The following is a 19,722-nucleotide window of genomic DNA, read 5'->3' as shown; positions in this document are numbered from 1 at the left end:
TTAGATTAAAAATAAAAATAAAAAATCTATACTTTAATCAATTTAATTTTTTATATTTAAAATTAATTACTAATTTAATAATATTATTATTAATAAAAAAATCCAGTGTTTTCAAATAATTTAACTTAAATACATTAATTAGATTAAAAATAAAAATAAAAAATCTATACTTTAATTTTGTTGTCAATGAGAATAAGATTAAGGTAGTAATAATCATCCCTCACTATTATATACATGGTTTCTTAACCTTATTTGAAATTTATACCATTTAAAATAATATATACTTTATAGTAAAATAAAATAATATTTTAAAACTAATACATAGTTTTAATAATGTTTATTTCTTTTAATGTTTTTGTTTAATTATTTATTTGAACACTTTCCTTTTATGAGAAGGGACTTTTAAATTCCCAGGCAAATCCATAGACCTTTCAAATAATTCGAGGAGGCAAAAAAAAAAACCAACGCTTTACCATTATAGGATCACCTAGCTTGCATGATTGTTTGTTCTTTAGTCGAACTAAAATTTGAATGCGATGCATCTAATCTAAGGCTCGTCATGGTGACTCCTTGGTAGCTTTTTGTTCTTCTTGAAGGATATATGGATTATGAACGATGGTGGCTTTAGGTTCTTTAAAGGTCTGAGCCTGCATGTGATTTGGAATTGGGATTCACCCACTCTTGGCTCGTTTCTCCTTGCATTGACTATTTTGTTGTCTTTCGAACAAGAAGTTTTGTGTTATCTATGGTTTTGAATGACTCTCTGGTCAAGCGAAGCATTTGTACTTTGAACTGGTGGTCATGGGTTGGCTTCCTAGCAGGGAAACTATGATCATGAGTTTATGATGGTTGTATTCCTGTTCTAAAGTAATATAATGCAAAATCTCAAAAAAAAAAAAAAAATCATACTCACCTCAATAGAATCAATGGGGTTGTAGAAAGGATGAACAAAACATGGATGGAAAAAGCAACGAACATGCTCAATGGAAATTCTATGCAAAGGAAGTGGATACTACTTGTTACATGGTAAATTGATCACTTTTATCAATGTTGATTGACAATAATCTGCATGAGGCATGGAATGGTAAAAAATTCATCTGGTAAATATCTAAAAAAATTCAGTTGATGTTTATATACATGTTCCAAAGGAAAATAAGAATAAGTTAGATAATAAAGATGAAAACTATATCTTTATTGGTTATAAAGATTGTCTAAAAGGTTATAAACTTTAGAACCAAAACTCCTAAGAAGGTTATTTATAGAAAATATGGTGTCATCACAGAGGTCAAAGATGTTGTCAAATAATTCTTATCAAGGGAAAAAGAAATAGAGAAAATAGAGTTTGAGTTGAAGGATGACAAATCTCACTCCACAAAATAATAGGAATAAGAAGAAGAAGAGCCTCATACTCGGGCATTGAGGAGATCAATTTGGGAAAGAAGACAACTAGAAAAGTATACTCCACTTAATATTCATTTTAGTTGTTCTTTGTCTATTATTGATAATAACCCTAGAAATGTTAGGGAGGTAGTGGATTCAAAGGATGGTAAACACTAGAAAAAGGACATGATTGAAGAAATTGTAGCATTTGATAAGAACAAGGTCTAGGATCTACTTAAGTTGCTAGCTAGAAAAGAGTTTGTAGGTAGCAAATGGATGTTTTAGAAGCAGTTACATGAAAAAGACAATGTGGAGAAATACAAAGTTTGGTTAATAGCAAATGAATATTCCCAAGTAGAAGGAATTGATTTTGATTAAAAAAAATCTCCTATTTCTAAATGAACTTTAATTAGATTTGGTTTCTTTATTGTTACCACTTTTGATCTCGAAGTAGAGAAAATGGATATTAAGACAACATTCCTACATGGGGACCTTGAAGAAGAAATTTACATGAAACAACTATAAGGTTTTGTAGTGAAGGGAGAGAAATAGCTTATTTGCAAGCTAATTAGGTCCATTTATGCGTGAAACGAACCTCCAGTGATATGGTATCAAAATTTTGATACTTATATATTAGGACTTGGTTTCAAAAGGAGTGAAATTGATTACTGTGTGAATTTTAAATTAGTTGGTGATCATTTTATTTATGTGGATGATATGTTGTTGATTGGAAACTATAAGGGAATCATCAAATATGTCAAAACCTAATTGTTATCTAAATTTGAGATTAAATATCTTGGTGTTGAAAATTTTATTTTGGACATTGAAACTAAAAGAGATCAACCAAACATGAAACCCTAGTTGAATCAAAGGAAATATGTTAAGACAATATTGTATAGGTTTAATTTATAGGAATGTAAACTAGTCAAGATCTATATTCTTGTGTGTAAAGTCATCTATAGATTAGCGTCCTAAGATGCATGTATTGGAAGAGGAAATGCCCCATGTTCTTTATGCTAGTGTTATTGGAAGTTCAATGCATGTAATGGCTTATACTAGAATGTACATTGCACATGGAATGAGATTTTTTAGTAGGTACATGTCAAAACCAAAGAAATATCATTGAATAGTTATAAAGAGGATTTTCAGAGATTTGCATGGGCTCTACATATTATAGAATTTGCTACTAAAGAAGACCTGGAGCAGATAGAGTGTTGGGCATACATGGATTTGTCGACACAGATAGGGTTGGAGGTCTAGATCACAGAAGATATACAATTGGTTATGTGGTTCACCTATTTGGAGGAACAATCAATTGGATGAGCAAGAGACAATTTTTAGTTCCACTCTCAACCACATATGTCGAATACATGGTAGCCACTCATGCAAGTAAGTAAATCATAAGGTTACAGATATTGTATTCATGTATTGGATTGTTACATCAAGTTGTAAGGTTAGATTGTGACAGTCAAAGTGCAATATTCTTGTGAAGATTCCAACTTATCATTCTAAGATAAAGTCTATTGATGTTCAACATTATTTTATGAGATACATCGTTGAAAACAAGAAGGTGTTGTTAGTGGAGGTGAACACTTTGAAGAATGTTGAAAATCTATCAAAAAAGTGTAGGAGCATCAAGAATTTTTCTTGGTGTAAATAAACAAAGGGAAATACTTCCTTGGATTGTTTATCATGTAATCCTAGGGCCCTTTGCAAAAAACAAAAAAACAAAAAGCGGGAGAATGTTGGGTATGTGTTATATTCCATGCACAAATAGTTCCATCTACTATATGTATGTGCTAGGGAGATCACAAGGCGAGTCAAAAAATATGTAGCCACCCTTGCCTGAGGATCCCTAAAAAATGGTCATTCTTTATATCCACTTTTATCAATTTTTGACACACTATTTTTTAGCCCAGAATTTCCTAATTCTAGTTGAGTTATTAAAATTGTAATCTAATTTGCATCAATGGATTAGGTTTTTGGATGCCAGGAGATCTTATATATTGTATTGTAATTGATGAAGAAAATGCAATGAGAGTTAGAGGTGTGACTCTAAACATTTTTGTTGTTTTTCCTAGTTAAAGGTTTATATGGTAAATCTCAGAGTATTATGTATGAGTGACATTGTTTATTTTTATGTTTTATAAAGAATATGTGAGTACATTACTTATTGTAAAGGCTTAAAATTTATATATATTTTAGTGTTAAGGCATAGATCATAATATAAAGGGAGACAATCATTGCTAGATATGGTTGTTGAAAAATGCATGAATCATTCAACAACAAATAAGGTGATCCACACATGTCTTCAAATCCCCTAGGATCACAACCACATTATCCGCTACTTTTGAATTATGCCTCAATAGATTTATGCTTTTCAATAATACACAAACAAATCTCTATGAAATAGTTAAAATTATAGGTCATATATCTAATAAGAATTCTTTACACAACAATATCCATCTACTATATACTTAGATGATATTAAAAAATACACTAAGTAATATATCTTCCAAAAAGGGGAAATAGAAGGCCTTGTAACATGGAAGTTATTCAGGAATTACAAAATAAAACTACCAAAGTGAGATCCATCTTAAAAAAAATCCTAACCCATATATCTAAAGAGTGACATGTAGTAAAAACCTTCATCACCAAATCCAACTATGAGAGAGGTTAGGCAAGATGGAAAAATTAAAAAACAAAACCAATAACAAACTCTTCTCATATGAAAATAATAAAGTTCTCGTTCTTATCTAAAAGTAATTTCCAAAAATTAATTTCGTAATGCAAAGAGAAGATTTTTTTGAATACCAAAAGATCCCTCTTCAATTAGACACAAAGGATTTATATAAATGATTACAATCACTCTTCTTCTTTTTTGTAAATTCATTGTTGGATTTCTATTGATATCAAAAAAACAGTGTACAGATGATCAAAATTACATTTCCAAATCAGCAACAAACTGACTGTACATATAGACCCGAAGAATAGATAACACTAAATAGTTGACTCTTGAAGAATAGTCAATATGATCTGGTACATCACTTATTTCCTTATACCATCCTTGTCAAAAAAAATTAATCATAAGGATGATATTGAAACAAAACAAACACAATGTGATATTGTCCAACATCATATACGTAATATTGAAGACAAAATTTCCAAAACTAAAGAGGATGAAACTAAACAAAAGGAGATTTCCTTTAAACTTTTGTTGGACTTCTTAGTCGAAAATTATCACTGGATAAGATGCAAATGAGTATGCTTAAGTATTTGCTTGAGCTGGTGCATTGATGACCCCAGGTAAATCTTGTTTCTCATTTGACTCAGTGTCGAAAGTTGAAATTTTATAGTGTTTAATGTTGGAAAATCGAGCAACTATGTCATCCAAATTATACTTGATGTCTTTGAGGATCCGCTTGATATCTTCTTGACCAACAAATAGTTTATAATTGTCTATATATTTATCTCTTATAACCATACTAAGTAAGATTTCCATTTGACAGTGATGAGTAATGGAGTGTAGTAAGTGGATCCTTCTCCTACGAAACTTCTCTGGATCTAGGATCCATTTGCGACTGCTACCTCTAATGTATGTGTCTGAAAAATAGGCTCGATCCCAAATTTGTTTGCCTTTAACTGAAGAGTTCCTTTTTGAACTTCCAAAGGCACTACATCAAAAAAGTTATCGATAGATTCCCAACCAAATAGTCTTTTGTGACATGAGGAGGAGGGCCTCGAGGAGCCTCCCGTATGACTTGATGCATGTAAGCTTGGTTCCATTAAATTACAGTTCTTGTAGTACAAGACCCTAGAACATGTGACTAGATGACTCTCTACAGAGTAGCTTTAGGTGTAATAATATGATGAGAAACAACAGTGACTTGGAAGACGGGAAGAACTACAATGGACTAGATAGTGTGTGGTTTTGTGACTATAAATCACCCATTTAAAACCATATTGAAAAGGTACATGTGTATTGTAGTATACCTAGGGGGATATTATTGGGTACAGAGGGAGGTACCCAAGGGAATAATGTAATAATGTGATGATCCATATTTAATAAATAAACTGGTTAACCCACATTACGTAAGGGACCACAAGTAGTTAGGGAATAATGTGATAAGCCCATTGTAATGGATGTATGGTATTGAGAGACCCATGGTAATTACCCATAATATTGTATGTATGAAGTCTATATAAAGACTAGAGACGCTGCATTGAGAGAGGTCAAGGATTTTTGTATTGACAACTGATGGCTTGTAGAGTTAACTCCTTCCTTAAGGAGTACTGTATGGTGTTACCCTACCTCAAGGGTTTTTCTGAAGATATTAATAAAGAAGCATTTTTATTTTATATTCTTGGGTCGATCTTGATATTTCTTGGGCATATTTTCCATTTTCATATATTTGCAGGTCAGATCTATTACATGTACCAAACCCCCCCCAACCAAGACTAGACAGCGGAAATAAATCCTAGATGGGTCCAAATTCTCAAGAGTCACCAAAGGCAGTACTGCGACGAGTTCGAAAGAGGGACTAGACTCAGAGTTGTGAATAAAGAGTATGAAAAAAATTGACCTAGAAAAAGGATAACAATCCAAATATGAGACTCTTATTAACTTAGATAATTTATAATTGATAGGAGCTCTGCGAATTGCACTACAAATATCGGCTTGGCTAACTAGTGATAATGTTCGTCCAAACAGGAAGAAAAAATGTAATAATTGACCCTAACTAAAATGTCCTAAGACGACAAATGTAATAACTGAGCAAACAATGAACTACTATAACGAAGCTATGAAGACACCATGGATAAAATTGAGACTAACTAAATTTCCAAAAAAACTGAAATTTCCATGTTATAGTAAAGCATACCCAAGACCTGAGTTGGTAATAAAAGGAAACATAACAAGGAACAATACCTCCACTATGCCACTTTTGGACCGTAAGAGGTATGACCCTTAACCAAACTAAATGGACGATTTCCTCGTGGTAAAATTGAATAGTCATCTCTGCAAGCGTTTTAGGATGCCCAACTCTCTGCCACCCTACATTCTTTATTATGCAGTTATATTGTATCTCAGACATGAGGGACGAGACCCTTGGTCACCAGAAGTACCTTTTGCGCCATCCTAGTTTCATTAGGAGTCCCAAAGCCATTATTTTCTCATTAATGAGAACTCTAATCTTGTCAAATTGAAACGTAGAAGCCTCCAATCCAGCCTATGGAGGAATGCCCATTATAGAACTGGCAAAGGAGATGGAGTAAAATAGAATGATACCACATGCTGGGACAAATAGGTCGTGGGGTGAGCATTTAAGGCACATGAGGACGAGCTTATAGATACCTCTGAGAGGGTTGTTATCTTGCCATGTTTTCGACCTCTTCCTCTAAGTGCACACTGAGCATCACGTTCGAGGTCTACCAACTTTTTAGCCATCCAAGGATTGTGCATGCTCATAATTAATTCTTTACCTAGAGAAATACACCGTCGGGATTAATTGTCATATTCAGATGGAGGGTTGTTGTCAATGCTTATCATTGGAGTTAAGAGGAAATTGGGTAACGTCACACTTCTCTACTTGGAGAATACACCATCGGGGTTAGTTGTCAGAAGATGAAAGGTTGTTGTCAGTTCTTGTCACCGGATTCTAGAGGAAATTGGATAACATCACCAAATATTGCCCCCATTAGGGTTTAGAGTTCCCATAATTTATTTATCTTGTGAGATGTATTCCTTTAGCTCTTCCGCTTGTTTTTTGCCTTCCAAGACCGACCATGGTCTATCTAGAGCGACGTGTTCATTCCTACAATTCTAGTTTGCCATCACATCTACTATGTGGTTACCTTCCCGTCGTGTTTGAATGGGTATGACAAAATGAAAGTTATCGAGAAGGTCTTTTATGCTACTATCACTGCTTGTAGATGCAAATTATGTATGAGTGAGTCTGATGAAAAACCTTGAAGTATCTTGGATATTGTCTGTATGACCAATTTGGAATCACCATGGACCTATATTAGGTGGTAACCTTCTCTCTTAGCTATGCGTAGAGATATGATTACAATCACTCACTTGACAAAATGAAACATAGTTAACTTTAGCTAAATGATGTTAATAAAGTCATATGTAACTAAAAAACCATAATTGCACTAAGTGCAAGCTCAATATGCTTATATTTATTGATGGATATACTTGGCCACGCATTCCACTATCCTAGGGATATGTGGCTTCTGTATATGTAGCTTATGAGTATTTGATATATACTTAACACAAAGCCTCGTTGTTTTTAAATCATATTATGTTTCTTGTATGTCAACAATTTACTATTGCATTTTATTGTATTGAAAAGATAACAATATAACACATTTAATTATTACTATTTTTTTTTAACTTTCCAAAATGATCTCCACGTCAATAGAACTTCATCTTTTGTCCACAGGGTCTTGGGTAGATGGTGATCGGGTGCTCTGTTAAGGCACTCCTTGATGTGAAGTCATCAGTTCAATTCCCCACCTCGATTGGGATGATATGTTGGACATGATGAAGATGTAGTCCTACCAAGCTTACAAAAAAAATAAAACTTCATATTTTTTTCCCTAACTTAAAACATGATGCAACAAAAATAAACAAGAGTGGTTTCTAAGCAACAAACCCTTGTCGAGCAAGAGTAGGAAGTGTGCCTCGCTGAGCAGGAATTGTAGTTAACTGTCTCGCAAAAATATTACACAATGCTTGCATTTTTTAGCTTGAACAGATCTGAATTTTTGTTATTTTTTGCAAAGGCCACCAAGAGTTCTATTTGTATTCTTTCTGATACATAAACCAAATTATACTCTAGGATCAACATTTATGTGTCTTATATGCACTGTAGTAGCAATCATTGATATACTTATTTTGATGTAAATTCCTTAATGTGTTCACTATGACTTGAATCCTATGCTATATGTTGGTAGCTGCAAAAAATGTACGTGGTTTGAAAAAATGAAAAACTAGCATGACAAAATGTGCATGCAATGAGTTCAAGTGTGGGAGTTCAAAATCTAAGTTTGTGACTATTCATCATAATCAAGTGAAACATTGCTCCTTTGGTATGTGCATATAAATAGTTTCCCCCAAATATGTGCAATTTCAAAAGTGTTTTGTTACTTTGACATATGCATATAAGTGGACACATTCTATAGCATTATACTAATACAATCTAATATCACTATTCCAGTAATCATGATAAGCTTAAATCCTATATATCTAGTAACATTCCATGATGGAGGCAATTTGTCATATATGGAAGGTGGAAGGATGATGAGAAATCCATTGCTACAATTTGCTCAAAAAATCATGCCTAACCCCTTCAATCCATCTAAAATACATTGATATAGAAGCCCAAAAACCAATGAGGAATAGATCACCATAGCTACTTGTGGAAAAAAAATAAAACATACTTGATAAGTTTTGCATGCTTACTAACTGTATTAACTTGTTGTTTAGATAACCTTTCTATAGCATCATCTTAGTGCTAATTTAGGCCTCATCCTAGTGTATAAACTTGTTGCCTACGACACCATCATTTTTGACCAAGGAGTGTTTCATTGGGTTATGTCTTTTGTTTTTATTTAGAGTTTCATTCCTTCTTATGGTGTGAGAACACAAAATATTTACAACAAAAAATGGGTTTGGTTATTTGGTTCATAAATACATTTTGTCAAAGACAATTGTTAGTTTGAAAGCATGTACAAACTCACCCTATAAGAATTTATATCAATTAGGTGTTATAGCAGTTGCAACACCCTCCAAAATTTTGGCCTCCATCCAAATTTCAGAGCCTTCCTTGGTTTTTCCCCCTTGATGGTCACAAACACTCGGGCTCATCCCATGAGCTCTTGTTGAGTTTTCACACCCTCTTCACTTGATCGATCACCAGTCATCTTTTGGCATGTTGATCGTTATGTCATGCTTGCGAGTTTGTTCTGGCAATTTTGAAGGTTTGTCTTTGTGTGTATGAGTTGTTTTCACTCTGTCGACATCAGTCGCACTCACACACAAAGTTGTAAACATTGTCGCGCAAGTGTCATCACGATCGTTCGAAGACATATTTCAATTGTCGCACTTGTCGCTCTCAACCTTCGAGTCAGTCTCACTGATCACATGTTGTCTTGTTGGTTTGAGGTTTCTTGTCGTCGAGTCATGCTAAGTGTGTGATCACATTTTCATGTATGCACGAGTACACTTGCTTTCACACTTAGTTAATTTTCCTGAAAAACTATCGACCAGATAACCCTCTGTCAACCAGACCCAATCTCAGTGACCTTGCACTGCTTCCCAGAAATTTGAAAAGCTTGAGGTTGTCCTCTGGGCAGCCTGCTTTGTGCAATTCTGTAAATGAGGCAACTGACTAATTCCCAGAACTACGTAGAAGTTGTCCAAGAAACTGATCCAGTCTGCGCTTCCCGCAGGACCTCCCATCAAGCCTCTCACTGGTCAACCGAAATAAATGACTTGACCTGTGACCCAGGGATACACTAATCTCCAAAACTGTGTAGAGTTGCCCTACCAGCCCTTCTTCCCTGCTTTGCAACCATCTCAGGAATTGCATAGAGTTATCTTGCCAACAACCCTTCTTCCCCGCTCTGCAACCAACCCAGGAATTGTGTAGAGCTATCATGTCATGCCCTTCTTTCCCGCTCTGCAACAAACCCAGGAATTGCGTAGAGCTATCATGTCCTACCCTTCTTGTTCACTCTGCAACCAGCCCAGGAATTCCACAGAGATGTCTTGTCATACCTGTTAGAGTCGGTCTTGAGCCCTCCATCAGCGATCAAAACTCTTTGCATTTGCATAGGTAGGTGTCTCATCAGTGTCAATTTTTGCATCCCATTAGGCATGCCATAACCCTGATGGAGGAGCTGGTGTATTTGTACCCCTCTTGGCATTGCTGGATCAGGTCATTTCAGTCATTAAGCTCTTTCAGCTTGTCTTGTCTTGTCTTGAGGTCAAATTCCTAGGTCTAAGGTTTTGGTCAAATATGTTTACAAGGTCATGTTTCTGAAGGTCAATAAGTGCTCAGCAAGCCAGAGGGATGATTGTAAAGATGTTTCTTCGAAATTTTTATCTTGTACAGTTAATTTTCACCTTGGATTTAAAAACTCTGTTTTTAAAGCCAAGGTCATTTTTCAAATTTTTGTAAAAAGTGATGAAAGTTCAAAAGACTTCAGCGGACAGCATGTAACCCTGGTCCCCTTGCCAAGATCCCTCAGATGATCTCCCTGCAAAAAGAATCAAGCCAAAGCACTAAATGAGTCAATTTCAGGACAAAGGAAACCAAAAAGTCAGTTTTATAAAGTGTCAAAGAGAAAACATTAGAAAGTGGGTTTGAGCATGAAATTTATTCAAATTAAGCTTATAAAGACCCAATCTCCCTCCTTTTACTCTCATTGTGCATCCAAGACACTTGCAAGAGAGATTGGGCGAGCATCCAAGCGATTTTGAGTGAAGACTGGTCGAAATTGGGAGCAGGACAGGCGCGCGACCCGTCAGGCCAAGCGCGTGACCCGTCAGAGCTCAACCCGCAGTGTAATTTCATAACGGGTGCGACCCGTCAGGCGCACGCGACCCGTTGGGTGAGGCGCGCGACCCGTCAGCGACCTCCCTTCCAAACTCATTGCAAATTCGTTCAAGCACCCTCCAAATCATCAAATTGCTTGAGGTAGGTTCTCCAAACTTGGAAATGGTTGCTGGTTATGTTTAAAAGACATCATGAATGTGTTTAAAAATCAAATTGTGTAAGAGGAAGAGGAAGAGGCTCCATATGGCTGCAATGTTTGATTATTAAAATGTGCTAGGGTTTATTGTTGTTCATGTTTTTTCCCTTGTAATTATTTTCCTCTTTCCCCTTTTCACTTCCCTTGTATTTCCATGTAATTTCCCCTTGCTAAATTGTAAAATAAATACAAACCCTACCCCTCTCCCTAAACACTAAAAAAAAAAAACTCAAACCCTAACCCTACTTCTCCATATGCCCATGTAAACACATGAATTTGATGATGCATGTGCAGTGATGTTTGCAGTGTTTTTCCCTAAATTCCCTGTTGTATACATGTATTCCCATTTTCCTTGTAAAAATGTCCCTCCCCTAACATTTCCCTCATGTTCCTTGTCCCCTTGAAACAGCATATAAATCAGCTTTTTACAGGCAGAAACAGCAGCACAGTTTGTCCACTTTGCTCCTTAAACAATGTCAGAAACCGAAACCTATGAGCAAAGTGATGACCAGTCATCAGCTTCAGAGATTGAGGTACAGAGGAGGCCTCATAAGGGTGGAAAGGGTGGTCATCATAGGCGAGAGGAGCCCACCTCTTTAGCAGAGTTACAGGCTTGTCCTATGGCAGTCACATGTTTCCAGTATATGTCTTGCTATGAGTTTTGTGAAAGGATCTCTCGTATTCAGCACCACAGAGAGTTGGCTCGCCTATTTGTTTTACACTTGCATGATAGACATGTCAACCTTGCCGGGGTAGACTTGACATTGACACCCGAGGTGATCTCACATGCCACAGGAATACCTAATGTTGGGGAGATATGGAATAAGCGCAAGGTGCTGGATAGTGTTCACTTTGAGCCTTTTGTCCGGCCACCATTCATGAGACAATTGGCAGGTGTGTTTCCATTCAGGTTTCTCAGGAGCGAGTATGCTCCCATGATGAGGCTCATCATGCACTATTTTACCTGTGAGGGCATATTTTCACAGGTATATTCATACCATATTCGCCTCTTGATGCACTTCACCCGAGTGAGGATGATGAACATCCCTGTTTTCTTCTATCAGAACATTTAGAGGATGGTGTCCATGTTGCAGAGGAAGAGCCCGGCACAACAGTATAGGAGCCTGTACCATTATGGTTTGATTCAGCTTGTAGTATTGCATCAGTTGGCTCAGCAGGGCATCTCATGGGAGGAGTTCATCTCTCGTGAGTTTTTCACAGCACCACCCTTGCCACATCCTGAGGTTGTTCACGAGGAGGGAGGACCATCACAGCAGCATGACATCCCTGTCACTAGACATGTCAGCTCCTCACCTTTGGTTACCTATCAGAAAGGCCCGAGGGCCTTATTTGCAGCAGCTCGGCGAGTACTATCTCCACAGCAGGTGGAAGGGGTCTCGCCATCATCATCATCTCAGCGAGTGTTATCTCCACATCAGGTGGAAGGGGCCTCGCTCTCTTCAGCAGCACAGAGGGGCAAGCAGCCCATGATTGATGAGGGGCCATCAGGAGTTCCAGATATTGAGCTTGTTGATCTTGAGGCCGGTTCTCCGAGCCAAGAGGCAAAGGAGATCATTCAGCACCTTAGAGCTAAAATGAGGTATTGCAAAAGAGACTAGAAGGTGCACAATGGACAATCTCATACCTGGAGCAGCGCAACAAACGGTTGGAGGATGAGAAAACTCTTGATGAGTTATGGAGGATTCGTAGTGACCGAATCTTGAACCGGAGAAGACCCGGTGATCCATTGCCCGCTGACCGAGAGTCCATGCTCATCCGGGTAAATTCACACTTGGAGAGGCTGTTGGCTAAGGCCAACCAAGAGAAGAAATTGCTGAGGAACATGAAGAACCATTACTGGGCAAGAATGCATGTGTGCAAGGCAAAGATGAAAATGTTTCAAAGGCGGTTGACCGAGGCACTAAAACGGAGAAAGAGGCCCAATCCCCTCCGTATCTTGGCTGAGGCTTCACTCAAGGATCAAGGCACTAAATAGCCTAGCTACAGCACAAATCCCAAGAAATTTTGAGAATTTTGGGTGAATTTTGGCATTTTCAGGCAATTTGCAAGTTTTTCCCATTAACGGGTCTCACCCCCCGCGCGACCCTTCATCATGGCAACTCCATTTGACAAAAACTCAGCATTCCCAGATTTTTCATGCAAAGTTACACATGCTCATGGATGGACTTAAGATTTGGTGAAGTTTTGGGCCTCCAGAAAGTCAAAAAACTAGCAAAAAATGACTTTCTGCCACTTTTTTGAATTGCAGAAAGCAGTCTTGGGAGATTTGATTTTTGACAGGGCAAATGAACTCCAAATTCAAAAATTCCAGTTGGGTTGGAAAGTAGACTCACAGACCTTTCCAACAAGCCTACTCTTGCCCAATTTGGACATCTGCAAGTGCCCCAAAAGTGGCTCCAAAGGCACGCGACCCGTCAGGTAGATTTTTCCAAAATGCACTGTACAGCTCAGAAAAACGCAGTTTGACCCAGTTTGACTTTTTGGGGTGAATTATGATTCTCTTTGATGTAATTATTGTACTTGTAAGACACTTATACTCTTATGTAACACTTCTAGAAGATTCATTCATGAAAAGTGTAAATATTAAATGAATGAATTGGTTTCCTAGCTTATAGAGGCAAGTTGTTTTGACTGCCTAGTTTGTAGTGTTTAATTTAGAAGTAGTTGAAACAGCTCCTAGGATAGTGAGCTCGACCCATGGAGGCAGGGAAAGAGGTTAGATAATATATATTATGTACTTTCTTGCTCATTTTCATGGTTGGACTCTTGAGGGAGAAGCTATCATTGTATTATTCACTGTATCTCTGCAATTTTTGGCTAAGGAAGACCAGGGTTTTGCAGTCCTCTTTGGGATTCTTGTGGACTCATGTGTTGATGGTGTGTTTCTCAATGTACTTGTAAGCTTGTTATGTGACTCATTTCCTTTCTTTTATTTCTGCACATTAAACAAATGAAGTGTTAAAGTAAGAATTCATGCCTGCCATGCTCTGCTTTTAAGTTTGTTTAATTTCAATGTTTTCTACTGTCTAAGGAGAATTCAAAGTTATTGTTTGCTCTCCTTAGCTCCTCACCTGTCATTCCAGACCATCCACCTCAATCAAAAGCATCAATACTGTCTCCTACCTCGCCCCAAAGAACCCCCTGCAGAAACTGTGTCCAATCCCCGCACCCAAAATTGCCATCCCCTCAATTTGCCACCAAAAATCCTAAAAACCCCAAATCAAACTCTTTGATCAGTTTACTAGCCTAATATCAGTGTTACCTTATTGGTCATCTTATCCATTGAAGATTTTACCGAGATAGACCAGAGAGAGCCTTCTCCTGCCCTGTAGGGCTAGCTACGAGGCTAAATGGTTTGATGTTGCCTTGAGGTTTACCTTTCTCAGCCTGAGGTGAAATTTCAAGCGCTAACAATACCCTTCTTGCCTACTCTGCAACCATCCCAATAATTGCATAGAGTTTTCCTGAACTGCCATCCCTTCTTTCCTGCTCTGCAACCAGCTCAGAAATTGCACAGAACTATCCTTCCTTGCCCTTCTTCCTTGCTATGCAACCAGCTCAGAAATTATGCAGAACTGTTTGAGCCCAGACTGTCTCCCAGGATTGTGCAATTTTGACCAGCAATTCCTGCAACCCGATCTTGTGCTCCTCTGGAAAACTGCGCAGATTTTTATGCCAGTGCCTCCTACTACCCGCGTTGTCTTCCCAGGTGTAGAAATTTTGAATAGTATGACACTTATTCACAGATATTATCCTGATTATACACTATTGCAGAATGCATGCATAATACATAACCTTCTCTACGTTGATCATCAATTTTTGCGGAATTAAAAACAATGAAACATCAATCGCATGCGCACATTAACACAGTATGTAACCCGGGGAAAGCATACAGCTGAAAACCCCCAACTATCTATATATTATATTGATTGAGAACATGTAACAATACATAGTACAATACTCCTCACAAGTACTCAGTACTATCTCCACCTGCGACACACAAACTAGCTTAGATCTGAATCAATCACAGGTTCAAATCTCCTCTGCTGCTTGCGTGCCTCCACTGCGCAATCCTGCATGAGAATAGATGAGTATGGCTGATCCAAACTCGTATTTCCCTTGGCTGAACCACGCAATCCTCATTGGCAATACTCAATCCATTGATTGTGCAAATCTCATGCACAACTATAGTCACAACTGACAGCTGTCTTGCCCTTTCACTCACCTCTAACACCTGTCTCCACTGAACTGTCCATGCACTTAGTTAACTGATGTATTCTTTAGTTGCTTTATGAGTTAATAATTAGTGAATTAATTAATAATTAATTCACATCACTCATCACTAGTGTATTCTGCAGTTAGACTAAATACAACTAGTTCAACCAAGTCAAACTGAACACAACTCCATCAACTCCTCAATCAACTCCACCAAACTCAATCACTTGAGTTCTAACTGAAGTCCACCATGCAATAGGTCAACTGACTCATAAGAAAAGTGTATTTCCTTCTGATAGCTGCATGTGCCACATCTGTAGCTCAAACTGAAGTGCTCCAAGAGGATAAGATAATGTTTATAGTCCAAATATTATTAAGAGCTAATAATATTCGACTATTCTATTTTTAGCCTGGCAGTCTAAAAATAGACTCCGCCCATATGTCTAAAAGTAGAAGTCCATCTATTTTTACCAACATGACCAATCATCCAAAAATAGCATCCTGCAACTCATAGACCATGATCCATATGTCTAAAAATAGACTTTGCGCCAAAAATAGCCTGCAGGCCCACTTAGTGAAGGCGACTCCTTTCCACTAAGCTCCATCATCTTGTTGCATTTTCAACGCTCCCTCTCAACAAGATATGGATTATCTGCAACCCCTATCCTGCCTCGGTGGTATTCGAATTTGCTCCTGGTGAGCGCCTTCATCAAGATATCAACATCCTGATCCTCCGTTGGAATGTATGAAAGTAACATGATTCTTTGTTGCACACAATCTCTGATATGATGGTACCTGATGTCAATGTGCTTAGATCTATCATGAAATACTGGATTAGCCGAGAGTTTAATGCAACTCTGGTTATCACAATAAATCACAGTAGGCTCCAAGTATGAACCGAACAACCCGACCAGGATCTTCCTCATACATATAGCCTCGCATGCGGCCAAACTTGCTGCAATATACTCGGCCTCTGCTAAACTGAGTGCCATGGATCTCTGCTTCCTGTTGTACCAAGAAATTGATGTCGACCCGATACTGAAAATCCCTCCAGATGTGCTCTTTCTGTCCGTTGGGCTCCTTGCCCAATCTGCATCCGTGAAGCCACATAGCTTCACCTCTTCCTCCTGTCTGTACCACAATCCATATCCCGATGTGCCTCTGAGATAACACAATACATGCTTGCCTGCCTTCCAGAAGAGCTTGGTTAGCTTAACCATAGCTTGTGAAAGTTGGTTAACAGCATAGCATATATCAGGTCGTGTATTGACCAGATACATAAGTGACCCCACCAACTGTCGATAAACAGTGGCATCCACTACCTCTGCTGAAGTAGCATCCTCCTTCCTCCAAGCTCTAGGAAGAGGAGTATCAACAGGCTTGCAGCCATGCATGTTGAACTTCTCTAGTATCTCCCGAGCATACTTACCCTGAGAAACAAATAGTCCATCATTGTGCTGCCAAATTTCCAATCCAAGGAAATAATGAAGGAGGCCCAAGTCCTTCATCTCAAACTCCCTAGCAAGATCATCCTTGCATGAAAGTATCAACAACTCATCGCCTATCAAAATCAAATCATCTACATAAAGTACAATGATAAGCAACTTACCCTCCACCACAATCTGGTATAGGTTAGGATCCGCCTCACTCTTGAAGAATCCAAGTCCGGTGAAATAACTGTCTATCCGTGTGTACCAAGCACGTGGTACTTGTTTCAACCCATACAGTGCTCTCTTGAGCCTGCACACATGTGACTCGCTGCTGAAGATCTCGAAACCTTCGGGCTGCTCTATGTACACCTCCTCCTCAATGACCCCGTTGAGGAACGCAGTCTTCACATCCATCTGATGAATGTGCCACCCCATCTGCGCTGAGAGAGCAAGAATCGTCCGTATGGAAGAATACCTTATGACAGGTGCAAAGGTCTCCTCATAATCGATACCCTCTATCTGTGAAAATCCTTGGGAAACAAATCTTGACTTGTACTTCTCCACACTCCCGTCAGCTACCTGCTTCACTTTGTAGATCCATCTTGAACCCACCACAGATTTCCCTTCCGATCTTGGGACAATCTCCCATGCACTATTTCTGACAATCGAATCATACTCGTCCACCATGGCATCTACCCATGCGGGATCCTCCACAACTTCCTCGAAAGAGGATGGCTCAGTCACAACACATTTTCTCACAAGAGCCATGTATCTAGTGTACCGATCAGGTGACTGTCTCTATCTGTGTTGAGCTGTAGGTGGTCCTACAACCTTCTCTGCATCTTGAGCCAGTCGCTCAGCTTTTGTAATGCGCTTTCGCCCTCTGATGGTTGGCGCTGCATGAGTGGTCTCTTCCACTCCATGAACTTCGTCCTGTGGCCGATCCACGTCCTGAAGCTCATCCTTAGGAACTAATAGCTCCTCATCTGCATGCAAGTGTGGCTCCCTATCAAGCGAACACTTCATGGATTTCTCCTCCTAAAATTTGATATCCCATGGCACAACAGTCTTGCGATTGTCTGGCAAATACACATAATAGTTATGGGGCGTATCAGTGTACCCCACAAATATCCCAACCTCTGCGGTCAGCTCTAGCTTCTTCCTGGCATCCTTCGTCACATGCATGTAAACGTTAGAACCAAAAATCCTCAAATGAGAAATATCAGGCCTCTTACCAGAATAAGCCTCCTCGGGTGTACTCATGCCAAGTATCCTGTGAGGACAACGGTTCTGCACATATACTGCAGTATTGCATGCTTCTGCCCACAAGTGAAGGGGTAGGCCCTGATCATGCAACATCGCCCGTGCAGCACCCACGATCATTCTGTTCTTTCGCTCAGAAACCCCGTTTTGCTGTGGGTTATGGGGAGCTATGAGCTCTCTTCGAACACCTTCTGCGCTGCAGAATTCCTTGAACTTGCCAAAGATGAATTCACCACCATTGTCGCTCCTAAGAGCCTTCACCTTCTTCCCCGATTCCTTCTCGACCAGTGCTTTGAACTCACAGGACTTTGAGTATGTCTCGCTCTTCTTCTGCATGAAGAAGATCCAGCACTTCCAAGAGAAATCATCAACAAAGATCACATAGTACCTGTGCTTTGATGTCGAAGCTACTGAGAAAGGTCCACACACGTCTGTGTGAATTCTCTCAAGGATCATTGTGGCGCGACTATCCTTCTCGTGAAAGGTGACTTTCACAAATTTTCCCAAAGTACACCCCTTGCACTGATCTGACTGCGCAAGAGTGCCTTTAGGAAGCCCAATAGTAATCTGTTGCAATATCTTCAAGGCTCCATGGTGAAGGTGGCCCAATCTCCTGTGCCACAGCTCGCCATCATCCCAGCTGACCAATCCTTCTACCTTGCATGCCATTGTTGTGCAGCCATCTACATGCAACTGATAAAGGTTCCTGACTCGAACCCCTATCTTCCAGGTTTCACCAGTTGTCTTACTGCCCAGGAAAGCCTTTCCCTCGCTGAAAACAACATCATATCCCTTGTCTTCTAACATCGCCACAGAGATAAGATTCTTCTTTAATCCTGGAACATGCATCACTCCCTTCAATACGAAGGTTTTACCAGACTCCCTCTCAAAGGAAATGGTACCGATACCGGTCGCATTGTATCTACCATCATCGCCCATCTCGATGTGCACTCCGAGATCTTTCTCCTCCAGATAAAAAAACAAATCTCGATCTCCTGTCATGTGAAAAGACGCACTACTGTCTAAGAACCATACCGATCCCATCACACTTGATACCAAACATGTGATCAATGAAAAATCCAGCTCAAACTGCGAGGCTAAGGCCTCTCCCGTTGCAGATCTAGCAACTTGCTTATTTTTCTTCTTCTGCGGACAATTTATGGCATAATGTCCATGCTGGTGACAATGAAAGCACTTCACCTTGGACATGTCCTGCTTCTTGCCTTTCGCACAGGAATGAGAAGCTTTCTTGTTCTTCCCCTTCTTGGCTTTGGCAGCCAAAGCGCAATTTTCTTCATCAATTTCCTTTGATGAAGATCCATCCCTGGTATTCCGCCTGATCTCCTCCTGCAGAAGATCTGACCAAAGTCTCTCCCATCCTGGAAATTTCTCCTTACCATTGACAGAGTCCTAATAGGAATGCCAACTCTTCGGAAGACCAAGGAGAGACAAGCTCACCAAGTCCTCATCATCGACAGTCACCCCCACACTTCCCAGCTCATCCCGGCATTGAGTGAACTTCGTGAGATACTTGGGCATACTGTCTCCCTTCTCACACTTAATGTTTCTGAGTTTATCCTTGAGCACCAACTTCCTCTGGTCGCTCTTGCTTTGGAATAGATCTGTCAACACTTTCCACATCAAATATGGA

This window comes from Pinus tabuliformis, chromosome 8 (genome assembly GCF_031772625.1).
Source record: "Pinus tabuliformis cultivar Carrire ecotype Pingquan chromosome 8, CPIR1, whole genome shotgun sequence".
In the NCBI taxonomy this organism is placed as follows: Eukaryota; Viridiplantae; Streptophyta; class Pinopsida; order Pinales; family Pinaceae; genus Pinus; species Pinus tabuliformis.
This window is presented reverse-complemented; position numbering follows the sequence as displayed.